This window comes from Bombus affinis, chromosome 15 (genome assembly GCF_024516045.1).
Source record: "Bombus affinis isolate iyBomAffi1 chromosome 15, iyBomAffi1.2, whole genome shotgun sequence".
NCBI classification, from domain to species: domain Eukaryota; kingdom Metazoa; phylum Arthropoda; class Insecta; order Hymenoptera; family Apidae; genus Bombus; species Bombus affinis.
In genome coordinates this window covers 6,720,438-6,736,192 of record NC_066358.1, presented here as the reverse complement: position 1 = coordinate 6,736,192, position 15,755 = coordinate 6,720,438, and the positions used below count along the sequence as shown (strand labels likewise).

Here is a 15,755-nt window from a genome sequence, read left to right as displayed (position 1 = left end):
GCGCGTAATTTACAATTATTTGCTTTAGAGACGTATCGTAAAGCGGGTTTATGGTATTGTGAGGACTTTTAGTATTTGTAGGGTGAAGGAAGTCTTGTTAAAAGGAAATTCAATTCCGTTTGATCGTGTCGTAATTCAATTTTATTACCGTGGCATTTCCGATTATTAAGTGATTGTTAGATTGTAATATACTTAGGATCGTGTGTTAAAGAGTACAATAGGAAAATTGTTCGTAGACAGGTCCTATATTATTGTACTAACAGTTTGTGGTTACAGTATTTCAGGCACTTAAAAACTCGACTTATGGTAGAATAACGAAAGAATAAAGGTTCTCGTTTTATCGCCTTAACGGTTTAAATTTAAAAGGAAAGAAAAGAGGAAAATAGGGGCACCGAGCAGCTCGTTTCAGCCGCTGCTCATCGTGTCACAGAGTTTCTTGCACGCGCCGACTTAATTCATAATTCAAGTGGCGTTGAAGCAACAGCTTCCGGTGGACGTCACACGCATCCTTCTTCCTCTGTTTCACGATCCGCGACCAAACTACGTGCTCCATGCGGCTTCTATGCATTTCCATTTAACACTTCACTGTATCAGTAGCCGTATTAGTATAAGTAGCTGTATTAGTATAAGCGTGTGTATTTGTTGCACGCGTCCTTTTCACGTTACTCACGCACAGAATTTTCAAGAAGCTACTGAGAATCACGGGTTGCGAACCATCACCTCTCTCGGTCTTCTTTTTTCAATTAATAAGTTGTTTCTTATTTTAGAACGTGGCTCGAGATCTTTGAACTTTCTTAGATTCTCTTCTAATTTCGCGAGTAATTTATCTTCCATTGAAATTGTGCGAACAACGACACTTTTATTCTCATTACAAAAACAACATAAGAGCAACGGTAAAGAGTAAAAGTAATATTAGTTTGCAAACTGTTAGTTCATTACCATGTTATATATCAAAATTTAGTAAACGTAAAATAGGACTAAATACAAGATAGAGAATGATATTTAACAATCCGAATCGTTCCGTGTAATATTCTAGAATTTTAAGTTTTAAAAGTGGCTCTATCTGGCTCTATCTCTCTAACAACATACAAAAATGAAAAGTGGAATTTTAATCAAACGGAGAAGAATTCCTCGAACGCAACTTTTATTCTTGCAGATGCACTTTCATTCGTTCCTAAAAACACTCGACCGTAAAAAGTATCGTGGAAAAAATCGAAACGTGAAAATTTTCGAGCGATAGATTGCTAACAGGCAAAACGGTAGCCTCATAATTGGAATTCTTGCACGAGCCAGCGCGTGGTAAAACCGTTGAACGAATTCCCCAGTAAAATAATCAAAGGTCCACATCGAGCTCTCGAAACGAGTTCTCGGCGTGCTTTTGCGCGCGATAAAGCATTTGGAGAGCAAAGGGAGAAGCGGAGAATGTCGTGGCGAGTACTGGAACCGGAGGCGATCATTAGGCCGGATCCGAATGGTCGCGAAAACCGTGAAAAAACAGCGTCTGCAACTGGAATGCCGATTATTATTAACCACGCCACCATCGATATTCGTTTCTATTCTATCGCGTTTTAGTTTAGGGTTACGGGCGAATAGGCGTGCAAAACAGAAACGATATCCGCGTTGCAGAGGGAGGGTGCTGGCTGGAAGAATCTGCGATAAATTTCATGGAATTTACAATCGAGATAAAAGGCGAATTTGCATCGGGTGAAAATAACTGGTCGTCGCGTGGTTGCGATCATAGCGGCGTAACTTAGCTCGGTTTATGGTCAACTGGGACTAGTTTAACGATACACTCGGCTACAGAAGTACGTATCACGAAGACCTGAGAATTTATCACGAGACCATCTTTTAATCGTTGTTATTAAAGTAATCAACAAAACGTCCAGGAATTATTATCTCGTTCGAAGAACTATTCGAAGTCAAACACGTTGTTGGTTTACATGCATCTAATCTTATCGATTGAGACACTCGTGAAAATTGGACAGTTTATTACCAGAATATCTTTCAATCGTTATTAGCAAACTAATTATTATCTTATAAGGTCTCGAACGATTATCTTGTTTGAATATTGTTACAATATCCAATGTTTTATAAGAGGAATTTCACGATAAGTGCAGTAATACTCTCGTCAGTTTGATACGCGAGTAATATAATAATAAAATCAATTACTTTTTTTTTGCCTTGTAGCTGTTACGTTTGTTCATTACAATTTCCATCGATTCTGACTTTTCAGAAAATCCATCCATACCTTCGAAACGTTTCAATTGTCGAATTTCGTACGAAGATCATAAGTGTCTTAATACTTACGAATGGGACTGTATCTTGATCTTAATATAAAGTATAGTCGTCCAAATGTTTGCAACGATCGATACACCTATAATTGTATCATTTAGTAAGATCGTGTTCCGCATGTTGGTTTTTCGATGTTTCCCGCTCCGGCAGCTGCTACTACAGGGTGTGTTTAAGATGAACAGATTCGATAGGTCTGAATTACTGATCGAACGGTCTCGATAAAGGTATCTAAGTACACATGCATAATGTAACCAGTATGAAGTATTTGGTTTTTATCCGTCGGATATATGTACCTAAATGAGTTAAAAATTTGGATATTGGGAGATAAATAAGTTGTCCAGTTACACAGCTTGAGTTTCTAATGATAATCATGATATTTGCATATCTTGAACTGCCTACGATGTTCATACGATTTTAACGTCGTTATTTCTTCGAAGCAACTTTTATCGAGCTTTCAGAACTTCGTTTATATAATAGATACGCTTGCTATAATTATATCAATATCGACGATATTAATCGATTAATTACAGAATATAATAAGAGCATTCTTTCAATTTCCAAAAAAAGAAAAAAGACACAGAAGAGACAAACATGTGGAGTTAATGATCGTTTTTGTTACGAACCCTTCAATTGTAGTCTCTAATAAATATTCGATCAACGTCGTCGCGGTAGGAGGGTTGAAATCCAGCCACCCCTTGATTCTATAAAATTCACGAAAATCCAGCGCGATTAATCAGAGCAACACTGTATGTAAGCTAATCGAAGCGGACAATCGAAGCGTTCGAGCGATGTGCCCAACACGATCTCACCCGATCCTTCGCCAAACTGTCAAACTAAATGTCGAAATTGGAGCCCCGTGGCGTCGCAACTGTTGGAAGGCTGCGTGTCGAAAGAAACACGGGCCTCGTATCTGCCGCGCACGATCGCGTGTGCCATTGAACAGCGCTGATAGAGCAGTCTCTCGTGTGTCGGATTGGCTGTCGGCAGCGCGAGCAGCGAGTAGCTGCTTCGACTTTCACTGATCTACGAGGAGTCGATCGCTGGAACTCGACTCCTCGCGAACTGTCGCGGTTACGCCGCGTATAATCGCCGAATCAGACTCGGAGTTAGGCTCTTTTTACTGATATAGGTAGATTGCGGTTTTTTGTACTTTTCTGGAAGATTTGCGGATGCAAAAGTGCACAGAATGCACTTTGATAGATCGTTCCATGCAGATCTCAATGGACGAATTTTGCCAAGTCGTGTGGGAGGATATTTTGAGCATAGAATGTTATATATGAGTCGGTTCGTTTTCGAGATACGATAGTGAAGTAGAATAGAACAAGTTTGTAATCAGATGCATTCAAGCTATCTAATTCTTAATGCAATTAATTAACATCGCTGTCCGGTGTAAATATTATTGACGAGGTCAATGTTTCCCTCTTATCAATACAAAACATAATCATTATAAAAACTTGCAGCTCATATCAGCGAGTACGAGAATAATGCCCTAACTCGACGACTATCAGTATTTCTGTTTATATCTCGAAAACGAGCACGAATCGTACGTAAAATAGTGCATATGTGGATGTCTGAGAAATCGTTTCACGAGATTTTTTTAAATTCTTGCGTTTTAAAAATACCGGTGCTCATATGCAAAATGCATATTCTCAGAAGTAATATAGGTAATTGAGGTGGATGAAGAGGTTGGATGACGATGAACGAGGAATTGAATTAGGCTTCAATTTAGTTCAAATTGTCAGATAGTTTAATAACGTCGAGAATTCTAAAATATCGAAGAGATAGAACAAGTCCTTTTAAAGCTATGTATTAATACCATATAGAAAAATTGTTGTTAAGTGGTAGAGAATGTAGAACCAACTATGTACATTAGAAGGTTTCATTAAGGTTAGTCCTCGCCAGTGTGCGAGGCTAATTCTGGCAATAAACGTTTCGTATATTGAAACCAGTTATTGGGAAATTTAATGGCACTTCTACTCACACAGTCACTGCCAGAGTATTTTTAGCAGTTTACAACTTCTGTTTAGCAATATCGACTTGTATCGGATCGTGTTAATCGCGAGATAAGTCAGAAGTAAGCTGTAGTGCAAATAGATTTAATCTCAACGAGTTAATCTTTTAACCATCTACTGCCATTACATTCTACTTTTCTGAATAAATTTCACGAATCTTTCAGGTTTGCCATCATCTAACGGACTGTATGTTAATTTCCAATCGAATACACCAGTACTTTTTCTTCCCTATTTACATGAAGCTAATTTCGCAAATCTATATTTTTCTCAAAATCGTTGAGTCGAATCTTTAAAAATGGTTCTGGTATCAGCTTCTCGGTTTTAATTCTACAGACCCTGTCCCTTTCACCATTGCGATTTCTGTAATCTACTTTTGTTAAATGAAATCAATTCTTTAAATCTTCCATCGCTGTTGAACCACGCTCGTCTCTTCTTTTTATCTTCTGTTACCATCGAATCGAACTCGCTTCTTCCTATCTAGCTTTCATGTCGCATTACATTTCATTCTTTGAATATTCCATTGTTATCAAACCAAACTGAAAAACTTCCTCACTTTTCAACTACCGATTCCAACCATCGAATATCAACATTATTTAGTATCAGTTCTGTGCACTTCCTCTACGAATGCATCAACAATCCCCAGTCTACCATTTACGTAGCTCGCCCTTCTCTTCTACCTTGACTGTCGTCACGGCTCGTAAAGTCTACGTAGTCGCAGAAGGTGATTCGCGAACAAGCCGCGAGGATTGGAAATTCTATGCGACTTCGGCCGTATCGAAGAGAGAGAGAAAGAAAGAAAGAGACAAAGATGTCTGTAATCCTTTGCTGGCGCAACGGGGGCGAGTAGCCGATGTACCGACTCGGTTGCCCCTTTGTCTGCTCCTTTATCGCGGCTGCCTACTCTAAATATTTCTCTGGCATGAATTTATAACGACGACAATCGCTAATAACGAGTCACGATAACCGTTGTGGCTGCTCCACAAGTCCACAAGCCGCAACCTATGGCGATCTGCGGTGGACGATCGTGGGCCAAGCTTTAGGTGAACTGTGCTTGGTTGCGTGAAAAGTGCAGGTGCTCGTGGGTGTTGCGTGTCTGCGCGCAGCTTTCGCGGAGGGTTGTTGAAAAGAATCTGAGATATTGGCCGGCAAGAGTACCAGATCGTAAAAGATTTTTAATTCTCGTAATCTACATTTCCTTATTTATTTATTTAATACCAGCCTTGCCAGCTTGTACAGAAATGGATTTAGCTTACAATTGCTTCCATACCGCCGTTCTTGTACTATACCTGTCGTGTTTATATACCAGTTGTCTCGCTATCGTTGCTTAATCAACCGACTGCTTATTTACTCAACTTATTCTACTCTATCATTACTTCTTCTAATCAGTATAAGATTTCTTGGAATTTTCAATAGCTCTTGACATACCTAGTACGATTTCAATTTTCAATCTTTACGATTTGTAATCTTCTTTAATTCCAATCTTTTATTAAAATCTTAATGCTTTAGACGACGAAAGATTTTTTATCCTCGTTCCATGAACGAGGTTTATAATTAATTGGACTAAACTTCTGATTATATTTAATTTATTTTTAATTATGTTTTTTCACGAATCTCGCGAATCTCAGTCAGATCTAAAAGGAGGCAATCGCGAACTATTCAAGCTCACCTAACTCGAAGCTTTATCATCTAGTCAGTTTCAATTTAATCGCTTCTGTCGCAATAAACAGCAGGTACACGAGACATACCTGGAAGGAAAGTTGGTAAATCGGTAATAAGGACGTCTGTTGGTAAAATAGGAAGCCGTTTCATTAAGACTCTTCCAAGAGAGAATGGCCAGGCATTGGATTAATCAAGCGCAATTGTCGACATCTGCTTTCCTTGTCTTCCTTCTTTCACAGTGAATTAGAATTTACGGCAGCTCCATCGAGGTCTCGACTCGCGTAACGCGGCATGTCCCCCTTTTTCAACTTCCAAGAATCGCTTTCCTGGACGAAGATGATTTTTTACCAATTAGCAGTTGGCAGAAACTCGAACCGACGCCGTAATTGGGATTAAACGACGCTTGTCCTTACCCGATCGACGCGCGAATCATGCAAATTAATTGTGTCACGCTTAGAGGGAACAGGCTAATCACCGCGGATATATGTTGCTTCGTTTTGGACGAAGCTGTCCGATAAATCACTGTCGTCTTAAATCGTGTCGTTTATTTGCTGGAAGCTATTTCGGGATTGTTGCTCGACCAAGAATTATTTTTAGGCCGAGTGTCATTTTTTAATATCGAGTAATTGTGCATATAGTTTCATGATGACATCTCTTTCCTCTTTCCTTGGGATTACTTTTATTGGAATTCATATTGGGTCAAGTATCTTCTTTTAAAGTTTATTATATACAGAGTGTCTCACAGCAACGATGATTCATTTGGTCGACTGGATTCTATAATACGTATGAAAACAATTTAAAAAAACTTTATGTTCTTAATAACAGAACTTACATAATAAAAAGTTCATATAATCATTCAGACATGTCCTATTTCATCCTACTTTCAATTCAAAATAATCTGCTTGCGTATGAGCGCAAACCTGCAGACGTTTTATCATCGACTGGGAGTGTTTGCAGGGTCAGAATACAAGATTCAACTTTAAACATCCAAATATTGGATTACGTTTGTAAATAAGTATGTGAGATTAATTCAACTATCTATCTTTCGATAGAATTATTTATTGTAACTTGAAAATATGATCGAACGTACAAAATCTTTTTATTGTTTCCAAAAACAGAATTCGGGATGCCTTGTATATATTTTTATGGCGAAAGTCTTTATTTTGTTTAGTTTGATTTTATTTTTATTACGACTAGCTTTGTGTCAAGTGTCTTCTTTTTTTTTTTAAATTATGTGTTTTTTCTTTAATGAAACTTTTCACCTTCTTGAATTTGGGATTATTCTTAGCCCAATTACACAATACCTAAAAAATAATAAATAAATAAATAAATAGGTAAGTAATACCTAAAAGCATCAGAAATTGATTTAGATGAGTGATCAATGAATGCAATTAAGGATCGCGAGTTACAATGTCATAGGAATTATTGGGTTGCCAACCCAATATCATAAATTCCTCTACGATTTTATCTTTAGCGATTTAAAATGATTAAGATTGAAAAAACCATCGACTTGAAATAATCTAAAATCTAAAACACCGGATAAAAATTCACTCGTTCAACCCCGTAATCCACAAACCCACATTTCGAGGCCGCTTGAAACGCGAAATGTCCTCTGACCGGTTTTATCAAAATTTGATCCAGTTCGTTCGTATGGGAAAGAACGGCGAATAAGAAATTCCACGACGTGAAACTGCCACAGGAATCGCGTAATAAGGACACGTGATCGTTCGCGACCCGCATTCTGACACGCGTGTTTCCCTATCTGCCTCAGGATCTCTTGTTTTCCACGTACACCGCTGTATCTACGACTCTAGGCCATTTTACATGCATTTGCATACAAAAAGATATTCAGCCAGTCGTCCTTGCCAACTGATTATCCTTTTCGGAAGGCCAATCTATTTTTGCAGCCAGCAAGAACGAATCTAATCGAAAGACTATCTTTTCTGCTAACTTTTATCAACCCTTCGTTATAGTTTATCAATAGCGTTCATTAACAAACACATGTACATACTTATGCAACTCTGTTGTTGTGGTATACTGAGCTTGATATCTTGTGCATAGCGCGTGCACAATGAAATATATGCTACGATATTATATCTGCATCATTTGCATAATGTATGCGTGCATTTGTAATTTTACTTCTGATCGTTTTCTTTCTTCACGGAGAAGTGGCTTTTTTGAAATTACAGCTTCGTGGTTTATAAAATTTATGCAATATGTACGTATAATTTTACTATTATGATGATTTATTCAAATTCTTACTTTCCTTTTCTTTTTTTGGAACAACGTATCTTTTTATGTATTTATTGGTATCCATTATTATTTTAGTTTGCTGATTATTTATTAAAATTGGTATTTGTTCACGGTGAAATTTTTGGAAACGGGTTCTTCAAATTATGGCTTTGTGGTTTATGAGATTTGTGTGGTATGGAAGATTTTATTGTGTAATTTTATTATTGTGATAATTTATTTAAATCCTTTACTTCTCGTCTATATTTTTTTGTCGCAATGTAAAGTATTTTATAGAAATATTTAAGCGACATTTTTTCACAACGTTGTCTTTTTAATGTTATTCGAATGATTTCGTCGGCCTATGGGATTTCACGATACACGTCAGCCTTTATGATTTTAATTTCGTGATAATTTATTTAAGTATTCACGTCTCGGAATTGAACCGTTTCTCGAAATTGAAAATTATCCAAATGATGTTATAGCCTTTATATATTTTTGTTTCCTTGCACTGGGTATTTTTTCTCCTGCCTTTGCAATTATTCTAACAATCTGATCTTAAGATTCTAGAAAATCTCGAAATAAATAATTTAAAGCTACCAGTACTTTTCAAACTCTACAAAATTGCCTTAAAAAAAAAAGTAAGAAAAATAAAGAAACACCAAAATGAAACAAAATACTCGAGGAAAAGATCTAAAAGATGATAATTCTCTACTCCGGATATGACATCTTACTTTTCCAGTCCTACAAAATTTTACACGACGTTCTAAAAGACTTATGACCCTTGTGAAAGACCTTCAAACGTCGTTACCAGTTCAAAATCGACTGAAAAGACCTTGTACCTATTATCCAGTGGATTCGTCAAAGGAATTCGACTTGGAACTGGATTAAAAGGCAACTAAAGATATGTAAATCCCAAAAGGTCCTAGACAGTCGTGCTCCACTACCATCATGGTCGCTCGACATTCTATTTTGGTCGATTGTTTTTCCAGCGCAGCCCTATGCGCTGTGTTGCATCTCGGGGGAGGAATCGGTATATTTAGACGTGAAAAAGGCCGGATGAAAGGACGACTGACTGTTTATTTCTGCTATTCCCCGAAAAAAAAAAGGAGAAAAATTCGGCTAGACCAGCCGACAACAAATCGTTTTGCCTCTATTTCCCACGCTCGCCAAGGGTAGCTGAAGTAGAAACACGATTCCAGGGAACGTAGATAGTCTAACAAAAGGTCCTGCTATTTTACAATTCTTCCTATTAAATCTTTTGTGTCTTATTTTTTTTAAAGAAACAAATTTTTAAAAGATAGACACACGCGTGAGTAAAATTTGATAAAAATAAAGGTTTGCTATACTTTCTTAAGTTAGGTGTATTTTCTGGAGTATCATATCTTTGATAAGTTTGATAATCTTCTTTACGTTGAACGATGGTTACTAAACGGTTTACGTTAGTTTTTACGCGTTTTTAGAAATAAATTTGTTGGAAAGTAGAAAGTGATAAGAACATCGATAAAAATACAGATTTTGTACTTTATTTGTACAGGGTTCAGGTTGTTCTATTGTAAATTGTTTCGTATATTTTTAGTAACTTTACGAGTAATAGTATGAAAAGTTTATCGTTATCGGTTATTATTTTTAGCGGATGGGTTTATGGAATAATGAGATAGATATGTCGTGATATACGAAGAGGAATGTTAATTAATACAAGAAGCAATTGGCCGGCAGACATATTGCCGTGTTTGATCTTTCACCGGTTGTTTGTTATCAATCTCCGTTATGCTTCGGTAATTAAGATTAATCACCGTGATCTATGGCAAGTATATTGGCGTACAACTTTTTGCGATTGATCGAGACCCAGTTGGATGTAATAATACGATAGTGAAATCGAAACTGAATCTATCATCTGTAAAAATAATATTTTTTTGAATTCCGTTCTATATCTGGTGTAAAAATAAATGTACACTTGTGATACAGAAATAGAAATTCATTTTCTCTCGAATGCTACAGAATTCAATTTCTCAGTTCGTAATCCGTACAATTTCTAGTTTTGTCAACATTCAATTTCCTCAATTGGCAATTCCATCTCGTTTCTCGTTACCTTAATTGATAATTTACCTCATTCCTAATTCCCTCAATTGGTAGTGTTCCCAGGTCTGGATTTTTCTAGTAGACAAATGCTCGAATTGCCAATGTTATCAATTTCTGAAAGCTGAGACCTACATCAATCAGTTGATAATTTTTCCGATTCACAGCCTCTTCAATTGATAACTTTCCTAAATTTTCCAATTTGCAATGATTTTTCCAATTTTCGAATTATCAAATGGAAAATTGTCTGCTTGTCAATTTTTCCAGCGAGACATTTCGAAGAAATGTTTCAATTGCCAAATTTTTCGCAATCCTGATTTTTCAACTTTACGATTTCCAATCGTTCCACTTACCTGCACTACGCATCTTTCTAACTTTGATTTCGATATAAAATCCTCCGCTACGAATTTAGCTATCGGAATCGAATTTCCAGCGGTCACAAAGTCCTTTGGGCGCCAATTTGTACAGCGCGATATCTAACGCAAAGCCCTGTTATCTCGAGATTAAACCAAATAGCGAGTGTCACCGAAACGTCGCGTCGGTGTCGTGTCACGCAATTCACAATGCTCTTGTGACGGGACATTTGAATCGTTGAAACGCTCCGCTTCAAACGCCCGTCGAGACGGATTAGCCGATGGAAAGTGTGCTTTATTCGGTGTAAAGTGCTGGTGGCATTTGCACGAAAGCGAAACGAGACACTTGCATATGCGAAATTTGCTCCAATAGAAACCGTTTCTCCTATTCTTAAGCAGTTCCACTTTATCTAGTTAGTGGATCATCAACCGTTTCCACCATCCAAATCCCAACTAGGAAACTTAGACAACAATTAGAAAACCATAAATATATTTCATTCTTAACAGATCATATCACATTTGTGTGAATCAAAATACAGATATGTTAAATTCCCATTATTAATCAAACCACCATACGATATCTGCATAGTTAAATTCAATCATATAGAAAACCTGTTTGTCCCATTTATCTCACCATCCACAGTTACAGTCATTTGCTGATCTTTCTATCTATAATTTTTATAAAAGATATCTGCAAACCTAATCTCAATCATACAACGAACTTGAAATTTATTCCTTTTTCACCAGACTGTCCCATAGTCGTATGAATTCAAATTCGAACACAATATCAAAATCTTCTGACTATCGATCAAACCATCAAAGATACGTGCAAACCTAACCTCAACCATATAGAAAACTCTAAATGTATTTCTTTTCTACAAAACAATTCTCCCTTCTCATAACGTGGAATTCACATTCCAAACTCTTCTGTATCATCAATCAAATCACCAACGATATCTACAAACCTAACCTAAGCTAACCTAACCTAACCTAACCTCGCCTAACCTCACCTATCACGACTGGACGCTAACTCAATTAACTCTCGAACGCGGTGGTTCTTGGGACGCGTTCGGCTCGTCGAGATGAATCAAACTTGTTGGCAGTCGGTCGATATCGCGTCATAAATATCTATTTACCAATGGGTATTGGTTTCTCCGTAATGTATTGCGGTGTTCGACTGGTTGAAGGCAGTTTTCCCACAGTGTACCGGCCGTCGCGGAGTAATCCACATCAGCTGGCTATTAAGCAATTGAGCGTACAATTGGCTGCGCAAAATAATCCGTAACGTAATTAATGGCTACATATTTAATGGAGATAGTGTATCGTGACCCCTTGTTGGATAAGCGTGACGAGATAATTATGTTTAAAAAATTCAGTCTACACGTGTACCAGCTGCGTATGCATAGGTGCGCGCGACAATATACCAGTCATAGAAAATTGCGCAGCAATTGCACATGTTCTAGCTGTCTCTCTACAATTTCGATTACGTTTGTCTGTTTCATTAAATTCTGTTATTATCGTGGAAAATTGCACGCAAGCTAGAATTATCTAGGTTAGATGGCTCTTCATAGAAATTATTTTTAAAAGTTTTACGATAGATCGATGATGAGTGTTAAGATTAAGCTTGATTGCTTTCGATATAAAGTACCTTTAACAATACTCTAATAGATGAATCATTGGAAGATACGCGTTTTTAGATATGGGAGAAACTACGGGTGTTAAGTGATTATGTGTCGTAACCTACTGTTGTTAGCGATTAGATCGATACAGTTCCTGTTATTTAATAAAATTGATTAGTAATCGCTATATTCCATATTTTTTCAATGGAGAAAGATAAGCAGAGAAACGTACGTAGAGATTCATTTTGAAGAATCTTTTCTTTGATTTTTTAATATATAATATATGAAATATATTTATTTATCTTATCAAGATAGGAGTCTCCACATAAGGCTGGTTTTAAAGTGTGCCACGAGCAACACTGATAATATATCTATTAAAAACTTCTGTAAGTGTTTGAATACTTTCGCAGACTACTGTATAATTTCACAGTAGCGATCAACCATTTGTGCATCCAATTCCTAATCCCGTTGCGATACTCGAATCTTTATGTTTCAATCTTGCTCTTAACTCAGCAAACACAGACATTTTTCAACGCGTCAAGAAAATATTTAACGTAAAATTGAACGAAAAAATGACGTACGTCGATAACAATTTCTTCATATTTTATCGAAGATTGAGATATTGCCTGACGTTAGAGGGACGTCAACCGGGCTGGAAATGATCAAAACGTAATTAATCTCGAGTTGAAGAATTTTGCATCGAAATTCCTAATTCCGGGTCGAAGTGAAAGGAAAATGGAAGTTGGTGGAGAGGATTCGCTCCAAAACGCAAATAACGAGCCTGCCATATAATAAGCACGGCTTTCGACCGTGAAAGAATAGCTTGTAGTTTCTACAACGGGCCAGGGAAAATCTTGTAACGGTAGAACGAGTTAAAAAGCGGATGTTTTCTATTCTTAAGGGGCACGGTGTTTCCTATTTTCACCCATAGACTCGTCTACTTTACAGGAATGCTTGCTTTTCCGACTCTCCTTTTCCCATGCGTAAAAACTACTAATTAAAGTTGGCCATTGTGCGACCAGTTATTTCTCGTGCGCGCTAACAACGACAAAAACGGAAGAGGTTCTTCTCGTCGACTTCCGTGACACGCGAAAAAACCATGCAGATGATTCACGACACGAGTGTCAGCCACAAATTACAGTATGCAACGTGAAAGTTCCAATATTTATCGTCTTTGAGTAGGAGGGATACGCGAATCAAGACTTTTTTGAAGTATAGTTGCCTCGAAGTCGATTAGTGTCTTCCTCATCTTTAGGCTATCTTCCTTTTTTCTTCAGATTTTTCATCAATAGAATTTTTTACATTATTTATTACCAAGTTTATTATTAATTGGTTAGAAAGCTTGTCTTTCCTTACTTGTCCCTTTTTATTTTTTAGATATAAGTCTGATATTGATTTACTGTTCGATTTATCCTGTAACAAATTAAATTTCCTTACGATTTTCTATAAGTTCTTCGTATGAGCTATCGATCTGCGTGAGTAATTCATTTGGGAAGAAGACGAAAGAAGAGAAACAAGCAAAATCGATGGAAAACCGAGAGAGGAAAATCCGTACGATCAACGTGCGGGTCGAAGAAAGAAGCGAATACGATCGAGAGACTTTTCCGGGATTGAAAATTATTTAACAACTTTGCAATTGGGAATTACCGATTGTTTTACAATTTTCCGACCTAGACCCGATGATCGTCCAACGAATTTCGTAATTAGATTATGAGCATATACTTGATAACTTGATTAACGAAGATTACCTTGAAATATGCAAGCGAAAAATATTTTACAGCTTCATAGAAATCGACCATTATTTACAAACGAAGGTTACCGTAAAACCTGTTGACTATAGGACGAAGGAGAAGAGACGGAAAGAAGAAAGACGATTAATGAACACAAAAGAAGACAAGAGACCATAAATAACCCAATGGAAGGAAAACGAGAACAAAATTCAAAGATGAACGAAAAGGGGAAGATCGGACGATCGGTACGGGGTCGAGAGAGGTCGCTTCCTCTTCGCAGCGACAGCGTTCGTGTTTGCGACGAGCAAATAAACGAAACCGCGGTGCGTTACGCTTTTCTCCGTGGCATTACGGTTAACGATGCCGCGCGCGCTTCTCTCCCCTGCGATCGTACGTTGCGCGTCTCTCGCGAGGCTCCGCTCTAATTTACGATGTTGAATGTGTACCAGCCATTTTCATTAAGCGCGTTTGCCCACACCGTCGGCGCGGCCCAGACGACACCATGTCAGAACATGAGAAGAAGGGGGGAGGGGGTCAAAGGCCACATAATGTGACATCCTGCCGTCAAACTCTCATCTGCTCGGTTATATTACCATATGTGGCGTTTCTCTCCTTTTCTACTCTCCTGCACGCTACTCTTCCTCTCTTACGAACCAGTGACTCTCATTTTCACAACCCCTTGTCACGTTCTCAGATACAACGAGAGTGGAAAGCAAGTACAGACATATCGAAAATCGTTGCGTATAGCGTCACGTAAAATTCGTGATAAAAAAGGAAGAGCTGAGCGATAGCTTAACTAGACTATCCTTTTATGTTTTCATATTAAAAATTAGTATTAAAGTATTAAAATAGTTGTTCAAATCGCGGCCAAGACTGTACCCAAGACTAATCTCATGGTCGAATGGCAGTTTTTATATGTTCAGTTTGTAGGAGTTGAGGAGCAAGGAGAGGATCCTGAGTGTCCTATGTAATGGGGAAAATTTGGTGTTGGGCCATGTGCGAACGTAAGGTCAAAGCCTAAAGGTTCATTGTCAGGTAGTGTGAAATGACGTGCATTTGGGTATGGTAGTTGTCGCAATACCGTGGTCGTAGAAAAAGCTCCATAACTTAAAGGATCATATTGGGTTGGCAATTAAGTGATCGCGGATGTTGACATTACCACCTAATGACAAAATCCGCAATCACTTAGTTGCCAACCTAATAATACTTGCCGAGAGGAGCAGAGAATGGTCTGATCTACGTGGAATCTGGAAGCAATTCTTTCGATGTAAAATCGACTTTTATTTTCCAGTGGCGTTATCGCGAATTCGAGCGAACATGGTAAACGAATGGTACCTTTTATATGTATTAGTTCGAGGTTGTAAACTCGACGTTCAACGTGATGCGAAGAGAACCAGCTCGCTGTATGGGACGCTAATGAAGAATAAGAGTCGATTTTACATGGAAAGGATTCACTTTCGTACGTACGTTGCTTGAGCATTTCTTGCTCCTCTTAGCAAGTATTATAACCCTTTATTTTATGGGCCCTTCTTTACGACCACTCTATAGACAGTCGGATAGCAATGAAATTTTGTTAAATATATGGCTTGTTTACGCAAGAATGTAAATATTAATTTCAATCATTTTCTAAATAATCTATATATTACGAGGGTGAATACGTAATAAATAAAGCTTAAGTATATAACGCTAGTACAGATGAGATGTGGGACGATGTGGGTACAGTGTGGAGGGACGAGTGTCTATAGAGAACATTGTAAACCAAGTCTGTTCTATGACCCCATG

General features: G+C 37.7%; 1 protein-coding gene across 2 annotated transcripts in view; it reads left to right on the top strand.

Annotated features, from left to right (window-relative positions):
* LOC126924838 (GAS2-like protein pickled eggs) overlaps positions 1-15,755 on the top strand; it is an 88,477-nt gene that overhangs the window by 20,866 nt on the left and 51,856 nt on the right. The gene's annotated exons all lie outside the window — the stretch shown is intronic.